Here is an 8,924-nt window from a genome sequence, read left to right as displayed (position 1 = left end):
GTCTGTTTAAAGGCTCCCTGCTTTTTATTTAGCCTGGTGAAAGCCTGGGAAGGATTGTATTGTCAGAGAGGAAGTTAAGTAAGCCCAAACTTGTGGAACTAGGGAAATAATGCAGAGGCTGATAACCCTATTGTTTCTCTGCTCAAAAACACTCAATGGCTTTTTATTTCCCTTGATTGTCAATGAAATCCTTACCATGTCCCTCAACCTACTTTTCTATCCTTGTCTCCAACAATTCCCCTACATACTCCTAGTAATCCATTCAACCTGAAAAATGCCTACACTTTTCTACTTTGTGCTTTCATGGTTTCCTCTCCTTAAAATGGTCTCATTTCCTCATCTGTGCTATTCAAAATACTACCTACCATTCAAGTTCTGGCTCAGATTCCACCTCCTCCAAAAAGCATTTCTGAATCAGGAGATAGACTGAATTGTTTCCACCCCAAATGTTGCACTTCTTGCATTTCATGTTTTATTGAAACCAAATCCTAAGAACTTAATTAAATGCCTACACATAGTTAGCACTCAGAAAAGAAATACATTGATTTCATCTTGTACTCTACTTTATACCATGGACATTTTACACTCATCTAGTCTCTCCTATGAAATTATAAACTTTTTTTTCAGACAGGGGCCATAAATTAACTCATTAATCCTTTATGAGGCCTATCACAGTGTCTTACACAAAACAGGCCTCAATCAAGATTTATCTAACTTGTTAAATTATCTCATAATATAATTAAATTGTATAGCTCTATATTTGAGCATTTTTTTCTGCAGGGGAAAGCACAAATGCAGTCAGGTTTCCCACATTTGGGGAAATTGCAGAGGTTAGCACACCCAGAGTGCAATGGATGAGCCTCACCCTGGGAAAATCACCTTCATGATTATGGTGTCTCCTCTGCCAGGTAAGTATCGATACTTGAGTATTTCCATTAGCCTTTTTGGGCACTTTACAGTGAATATAGATGTACTGCCATTAATGTTTGCATTTCAATTTGAATTGAATTGAATTCAGTTTGAATTTCAATTCCCCAAGCCTCTACCTGCTGAAGAAGGTTTTGATCTTTTACAGAGTTCCCTAACCCCAGGATTTCTGAGGATCCCCTACTGTTCTAACATGCATCCATAAATCTGTCTTGACGGCCACTGAGTGCAACTGCTTCCCAGTTGGGACCAGGCAGCCCAGGCACTGCAGTCCTACTAAGCTAGAATTCTACTGCCAGTTCTATTGCTGGCACTGACACAACTGGAAGATTAGAGGTCAGAAATCCTCATCATTGCTTTTTGGAGTGAGAAGGAGAAACCCTTTTCTACATTCTGTTTAACTGATGGGTGTGGAGGTAGAGGTGGCACTGAGCCCTTTAATTAGGCCACAGAACTACAAAGCTTTATAGCAGCTGTTAATAACTTTTGTTCCACATCACAGCTAGTAAAGCATGACTTTGCATTCCAGCTTCTGTTAGTCCCACAGAGCCACTCATACCTAGCTGTCTGGTCCTGATGCTGCTTTTGAGTGATAGATTACCTTAAACCTTGTCACCATTGCTCCCACCAGCCCTGTTCCCCACCACTGCCACCACATGGTGTCTGGAGCTGGTGAGCCAGTGGCATCACTAGCATTGCCACTAGCCTTGCTGGGGCACTCTGTAATCCCTGGGCGCATTTGACATGAAGAAGTGCTACTTGATCAAGCTACTTACTAAACCACTGCAGTGTAGCTCGCCACTCACTCCCTTGGGGACAGATGATATGCTGATATCTCTCTTTGATATTTCTTTAGAATGGGTTCCCAACAAAAAACATCTCAGCTCAGTTCAGTTCTTTCAGCATATACATGTGTATAACTATCCCAAGTATCCCCCTGCCCCACTTCACTTCTCATCCCATGTATGTCTAGATTGAGATGAGTCCTGGTATCAGCCACCTAGCTATGCCATAATCAATACTCCCTTTCTCCCTTCAGTCTACTTTGTCTGGCTCACAATTTCAGTCTTTTTTTATCATGAAATCTCTCTCAAGGGTCCTATTTTCTTTCCTGAAAAGGCTTCCATTAAAGGTACAGCAGTCCGTTTGATATGTGAGTTCCCTTGAACTTCATGGGTGGTCAGGCCCAAGGATTTTTATTTTATCCCAAGAGATCTTCCATCCCAGTATAAATTGATGAATGCAAGTGACATGGAGTGGAGGAATTTGCATCCAAGCACTTTCTCCTGACCATCTAAGACATCAGTAATCACTGTATATCAGAAAATATTTTAAAAGTCTTCCAAATTCCTTGGAGAAAATCAAGGAATTTAAAAATTTGACCATTACCATGCTTAGCTATTAGGCAGAGTTCTAGTCTGTACATGTGTATGAATAAACTACCTATGGTTAGGAAAAGACCCACCCAAAAGTATTAAAGGCAACAGTGCAAGGTACCCAGAGAAGGCTAACAATTGTGCATGTTCATATCAACCAGACTGGAAACTCTCATTATTCACCAACCAGTAATGTCAATTCTGCAATGACTATCTTCCTATCAAAATTTATAAGGCATACAGGGAAGTAGAAAAATACAACCTATAATGAAGAGAACAGTCAATCAATAGAAACTGACCACAGATGTGGCACATATGGAAGAATTAGCAGAGGACATTAAAATGGTTATTTTAACTGAATTCCTTACATTCAAAAAGACAAATGAAGGTATGAGATCTATACAAACAGATCCAAATCAAACTTTTGTAGATGAATATTCTAATGTGAGATGAAAATTAAATTGGATGAGATCAATGGAAGTTTAGACACTACAGAAGACTGATGACCTTAAACATAAGGCCATAGAACTTATGCAAAATCAAACACAGATTTAAAAAAAATAAACAATCAGCTGTGGTAGAACTTCAAGTGCCCTAATATATATGTCACAGGAATTTGCAAAAGGGAGAGGAAGAAAAATATTAAAGAAAGAATGGCTGAATTTTTTTCCAAATTTGAGGAGAACTATAAACCCATAGATCCAAGCAGCTCAATGAATCGCAAGCAAAAGAAACATGAAGAAAACTACAACAGAAAACACACATAATCAGATTGCTCAAGATATGTACTTAATAGAAAATCTTGAAAGTGACAGCATGGGGTAGGGGAGAGACACTTCATAGGAAGCAAAAGACAGCTATGGATGATAGTGACAGATTTCCCATTGGAAACAATGCAAGTAAAGAAACAGTTGAGCAAATGAAACTGCCAACCTAAAATTCTATACCCAGAAAAAATGGACCTACACAAATATATAAAGAGACTGGAAATGGTAGCTACATAGGTACATATATAAGATTTTCTTCTGTGTAAATATCTTTAAAATATAATGACTATTTAAACAAAAATAATGTAGTATTGTATGTATAAAATGTATAAAAGTAAAATATATTTAACTACTGTTATATATAAATAAAAGTAGCACAGAGGCTGGGAAGAGAGAAATGGAAGTATACTATTGTAAAGATCTTGTACTATATGTGGAGTTCTATAACAGTACTTTAAGGTAAGCTATGACAAGCTAAAGATGTATACTATGAGTTCTAGAGCAATCATTAGAATAAAAAACCAAAAAATATTGTTATAGCTAATAACCCAACAAAGGAGATACAACAAAGTTTTAAAATACTCAGTGATTCCAAAAGAAGGCAGAAACAGAGAAGAAAAGCAGATGGAACAAATTTAAAACAAATAGCAAAATGGTAAGATTTAAACCTAGCCATATCAATAATCATATTATTGACTATTGTTGCCTAAACACCCCAATTAAAAGGCAGATTGTCAAATTTGATTAAAAAAAAGACCCAACTCTAAACTGTGTAAAAGAATCATGTGAATTATAAAGAGATAAAATGTTTTTAAAAATGAATATAGAAAGATATACCATACAAACACTAACCACAAGTAGGAAGGCATGGCTAGATTAATACCAGACTAATTAGAATTCAGAACAAGGAATATTATAAAAGATAAAAAATGGCTATTTCTTAATAATAGAAATATTGACTCATCAAACCTAACAATTCCAAATGTGTATGTAATATCAGAGTTGAAAAGATAAGCAAACTCGCAATCATATTTATATTATATATAAAGATACTTATTTTTTAAAGAATTGGCTCATGTGATTGTCAGGTTGGCAAGTCTGAAACCTGTGGGGCAGGCCCACAGGCTGGAAACTCAGGCAGGAGTTGATGTTGCACACTTGATTGCAATGAATCACAAGTGAATTTATTAGGATAACAGAATAGTTTGTTTTGATTAGAGTAAGATTACATGGGTGAAAAAAATTGTCAAAAAACATTAGACTATTCACTTCAAAAAGGATTCATGTTATTGTATATAAATTGTACTCTAATAAAGTTAGAGCATATTTTTAGGTAATATATACTTATTGTAATAAGTCAGAGTATAGAAATGTATTAAAAACTTAATACTCTCACCCTACCCCAAATCTACTTCCCTGAAGTAAACAATGGTTAAGAGATTCCTCTCTGTCACCTTCCTTAATACCACTCTTGTTCTTTACCAGCCTTCTCCATGCTCCTCAACGGCAGTTCTGATTCTGCTGGCCCCTACATAGTAGTGTTCTTCAGTATTCTGTCCCAAATTATTTTCTTATATTGCTGTATATATTTTAATGTTTGATCTTACATTCATCTATTACCTGTAAGATGATGATTTCAAAATCTAGTATCACTGACATTGACTCTTCTTCTGCATGCTAAAGACTATGTCTCCCAAAATGTCCCACAGGAACATCTCAGTGAACATGTCATCTTTCCCCAAAATTGCCCCTTGCCTGCATTCACTTCCTTCCTTGTTTAAAGACACCATCATTCACTCAACCCCTCACCAGAAACTGGGACGTCAGTTCTGAATATGATGGACAAAGAGCAATAATAAGCCTTTGGAGTCACAGCTTTAGTTTTAAGGAGGAATAGTATAATCAGCTGGGCAAGAACAAACCCTGCCTTCACTACATGCCTTACAGTCTCCTTCTAGTAAATGTTTCTTTGACCCAACAGAAAATGACCTAGTCAATTTCACCTGCAGCAACCTGTCATGTTACCCACATAGTCCATGGAGGGGAGGGTTATAAAGGAAGTTCCCATGCCCTTGGACATTCATCATGGACTTCCATTAACTGACAGTCCAGAACAGTTTCCTTCCAGCCCCATCACTTCTTACCAGGCTATTAAAATAATTTCTTAATTGTATTGCTGGCTCTAATCTCCAAATATTCAAACTAGACCCCTTTCCCCACATTGCTGCAAAGTATTCTTTCTAGAAAAAGTACCAAAGATTTAGAATTGTATACAAGACCCTCCATGAGAGGATTTTTCAAAAGCTGTTCACACCATGCCTTCACCCTACATTTTTCTCTAAACTCAATATGCTGGTCTGTCTTCCAGCTTTCACTTCACTCACTTCTTCAGCCTACAACACCCTCTTTACTTCATTACTACACACCAAGAAAAATTCCCAGTCATTTTCTAGTCTCAGACAAAGCATTCTCTCTTCAACGAAAATTTTCTGACATCTCTTCCCACTCCAGTGGGAAGTTCTAGTATAACTCATTTTATGTCTTCTGTACCTTAATCAGTACTTTCTTATGCTATATCACCTGTAAAATCTTTTTGCTTTGTTTGTCTTGTGGTTTATGCAACTTTCATATTCAAGGCTCAGCACAGGATTTCTCAACCTTGGTATTACTGACATTTTGGACCAGATAGCATCAGTAGGGGCTCTCCTGTGTGCTGTTGCATGTTTAGTAGCAGCCCTGGCTTCTATCACTAACTAGTATTTTTCATATCTCAGCATGACAATCGAAATTGCTAATGTCCCCTTGTGGGCAAATGTCACCTTGGTTGAAAACCACTTGCCTAATAAAAACATATCTGGGCACATAAAAGCATGTGAAATTAATAAGAATATATATGGTTCTTTGGGTGTGACAAGCAATGGGAGAAAAGGGTAGAACTTAGCATATCATCCCATCGTTAGCCTTGAGAAGAGAGGGATGAAATGGGTAGGCAGTAGACTGAGACAGAAAGGCTACAGTGTTGGAGCCTATGGAAAAAGAAAGGTTCCATGTGGAACCAAAACAAGTAAGAAATATGAATGTGTCCTCTTCTCTGTTCTCTCTGCAAGAGAAGTCCAAGCTAGTAATTGGTGGAGCCAAACTTTGAACCCTTAATCAAGCAGAGGATTGTGTGGATTCCACAGCATAAACATGATCACAGCTGGACAACCTGTAGGCATCTACCAAGTGGAGCAGGACTGTGCTCCAATGTTTTCACCTAAAATGCAAATAGATTTCACTGGTTCATGAAGCTGAAAAATGGTTTGGTATTTCCCAAAAATTGATTGCTGCCCTCTTGGAGACCTGAGAAGGAATGATGAACACTCTACTTTAATGGACTAGAAATGAGATGGAAACTCCTCCCTTCTCAGATCTGGATTTGGTCACCAAGATTTGGAAAACATATGCAGAAAAAACTACAGAAGGCTTTGGATTTAAATGAGCAGGGTTTTTAGAACAGGTCAAATTTATTTTTGCACTGAAATACAGAACATGTGAGCAACATAATGGAAATGCAGAAATCATAAATAACAAAGCTAATGCCAACACAGCAGCAGTACAAAAGATCAGCAAAGAGGCATGACTGAGTGTTAAAAATAAAATAGGTTCTGAAGAGACACACTGAATATAGGAATTTTTTGTTTTGTTTTTTAAAGCCAGTGTAACAAATGATGGCAATAGTAACTTTGGCAGACTGCACAAAAGCTAGGTATCTCAGAAAATGATTCTCTCTTCCCTAGCAAAAATAATATTAAAATGAAACTGGGATATTTATTTCTCTTTTTAACACAGCAGGGATCACTTACAGTAAATAAGCCTAAAAATGCTCCAATGCAAGAACCACTGATGCTGTTAACAACTGACTATTGTCATTATCCACACAATACATTAAATGTCCAAACCATGCCTACCTCTGCCTTCTGCCTTCAAAGTGCTGTTTATTTTTCCCCATAAAATCTTAAAAGAAGTTATTAAATAGAAAGGAAGCTCCTCAACAATTCTTTCTCTCACTTCACCTTATGCTGACCCCCAAAGGCAGAGAGAGAAAGTAGACTGAAAAGGCAGCTTAAAGATTAGGCACTAGATGTGGAAAAACTTACCAATTAGACCATTATTTTTATTCAGCACCTCCACTGTGTCAAGAATTTGTATCAGGTTCTGTGAAAATAAGAACAAATAAATAAAGAGTCAGAATTAAATATTTGTTCTTGAGTTTAAGAGTCATGAAAGAGGACAACAGGCCCACAGAGCAACTCCAAGTACACAAAGGAGGCTGCTTAGAACAGAGAGCAGAGGCACAGGAAGTGCACGAATCTTCAAGGGGCTCAATAAATGAAGGCATTCAAGAAGAATGTGTAATTGTTAAAGGGTGTATGACAGACACTTAAAAGCAGAACAGATCCTTATCAATCTGAGAGAAAATGAGATTTAACAGCACTTGAAATCAGAGGGGTGAATTAAAGGGCATTAACATGGCCTCATTTGCAGCCTCGAGCAAGTGGCTCGATCTCTCTGAGCCTTGTTTTTCTCATTTATAAAACGTTGCCACATGAATTTCTTCTTCACAGATTGGTTGTGAAGCTCAAGTGAGATAATGCACCTTATATATGCATAAGCAGTGTCATTGTTATTACAATGATGCCTAGGAAAATGAACTTAAAATTACTGGGTGGGAGAAAATGCACCAAATTGATCAACAGTGATTTTCTCTTGATACTAGGATTAGAGGAACCACTCTCCTCGTTTCTACTTTTCTGCATTTTCTATATTTTCTATAATAAGTATATATTATTTTATAATCAGTGAAACAGCATTTAAAACAAATTTTAAAGTTATTGAATGATAAATGTTAATACTTCACATAGTCACGTGGCTTGGAAATGTATAAATCCTTGATTATACTGAATACTTAAATTGTGTTAAACATTGTCCTAGGTCACATCCAGAAATGAAGAAGAATGTTCCTGGTCCTCGGGGAGTTTAGTCTTGTGAATAAATGTTCCCTCTTCTCTGTTTCTTGAGAAAAGAAGTCCAAGAAACTGCTATGTGGATAGACCTTCATGAAGAAGGTACCAAAGTCCAACAGTTAGAGTTTCAGGATTGGGAATTAGGTGATGTGAGTTCAAATCCTGGTTAATATCAGCAAATATTAATTGACTGCCTACTATGTGCTGGGCATTTTCTAGGCACAGAGAATATAGGAGTGAAAAACAAGTTTATAATAGCTTTTAGTCTCTCTGTCCCTGTTTTATTGCCCTTCCAAGTATTAAATAAGATAACATAGTGTATCCAGTACAGACGGTCTCTTGACTTACGACAGTTCCACTTTACAATGGTTTTGAAAGTGACACACGTTCATTGGAAACCATATTTCGAGTTCTTATCTTTTCCTGGGCTAGCAATGTGCGATACTATACCATTTCACAATGCTGAGCAGCAGGATGAGCCTCAGCTCCTAGTCAGCCAGGTGATCCCACAGATATACAGCCAATACTCTATAAAGTGTACTGTGTTGCCAGAAGTTTTTGGATATTGTGTTTTTCCATCTTATCATGTCTAAAAAATGCCCATCGTGTACAGTATTTAACACTTTACAATAAAATAGACTTTGCTTTAGATGATTTGCCCAACTTCAGGGCTAATATAAGTGTTTTGAGTACGTCTAAGGTAGGCTAGGCTAAGCTATGATGTTTGGCAAGATAGGTACATTAAATGCATTTCTACTTAAGATATTTTCAACTTGTGATAGGTGTATGGAGATCGAACCCCATCATAAGTTGGGGAATATCTGTATATAATAAATCAAGGACACAGC

At 37.1% G+C, this 8,924-nt stretch overlaps 1 pseudogene; it reads right to left on the bottom strand.

Annotated features, from left to right (window-relative positions):
• Window positions 1-782: 782 nt before the first annotated feature.
• On the bottom strand, window positions 783-916 carry LOC138380943 (U1 spliceosomal RNA; annotated as a pseudogene).
• Window positions 917-8,924: the final 8,008 nt, after the last annotated feature.

The sequence above is a fragment of the Eulemur rufifrons genome, chromosome 2 (assembly GCF_041146395.1).
Source record: "Eulemur rufifrons isolate Redbay chromosome 2, OSU_ERuf_1, whole genome shotgun sequence".
NCBI lineage: Eukaryota > Metazoa > Chordata > Mammalia > Primates > Lemuridae > Eulemur > Eulemur rufifrons.
Note: the sequence above shows the minus strand (reverse complement) of the source record. Positions and strands in the feature narration are given on the sequence as shown.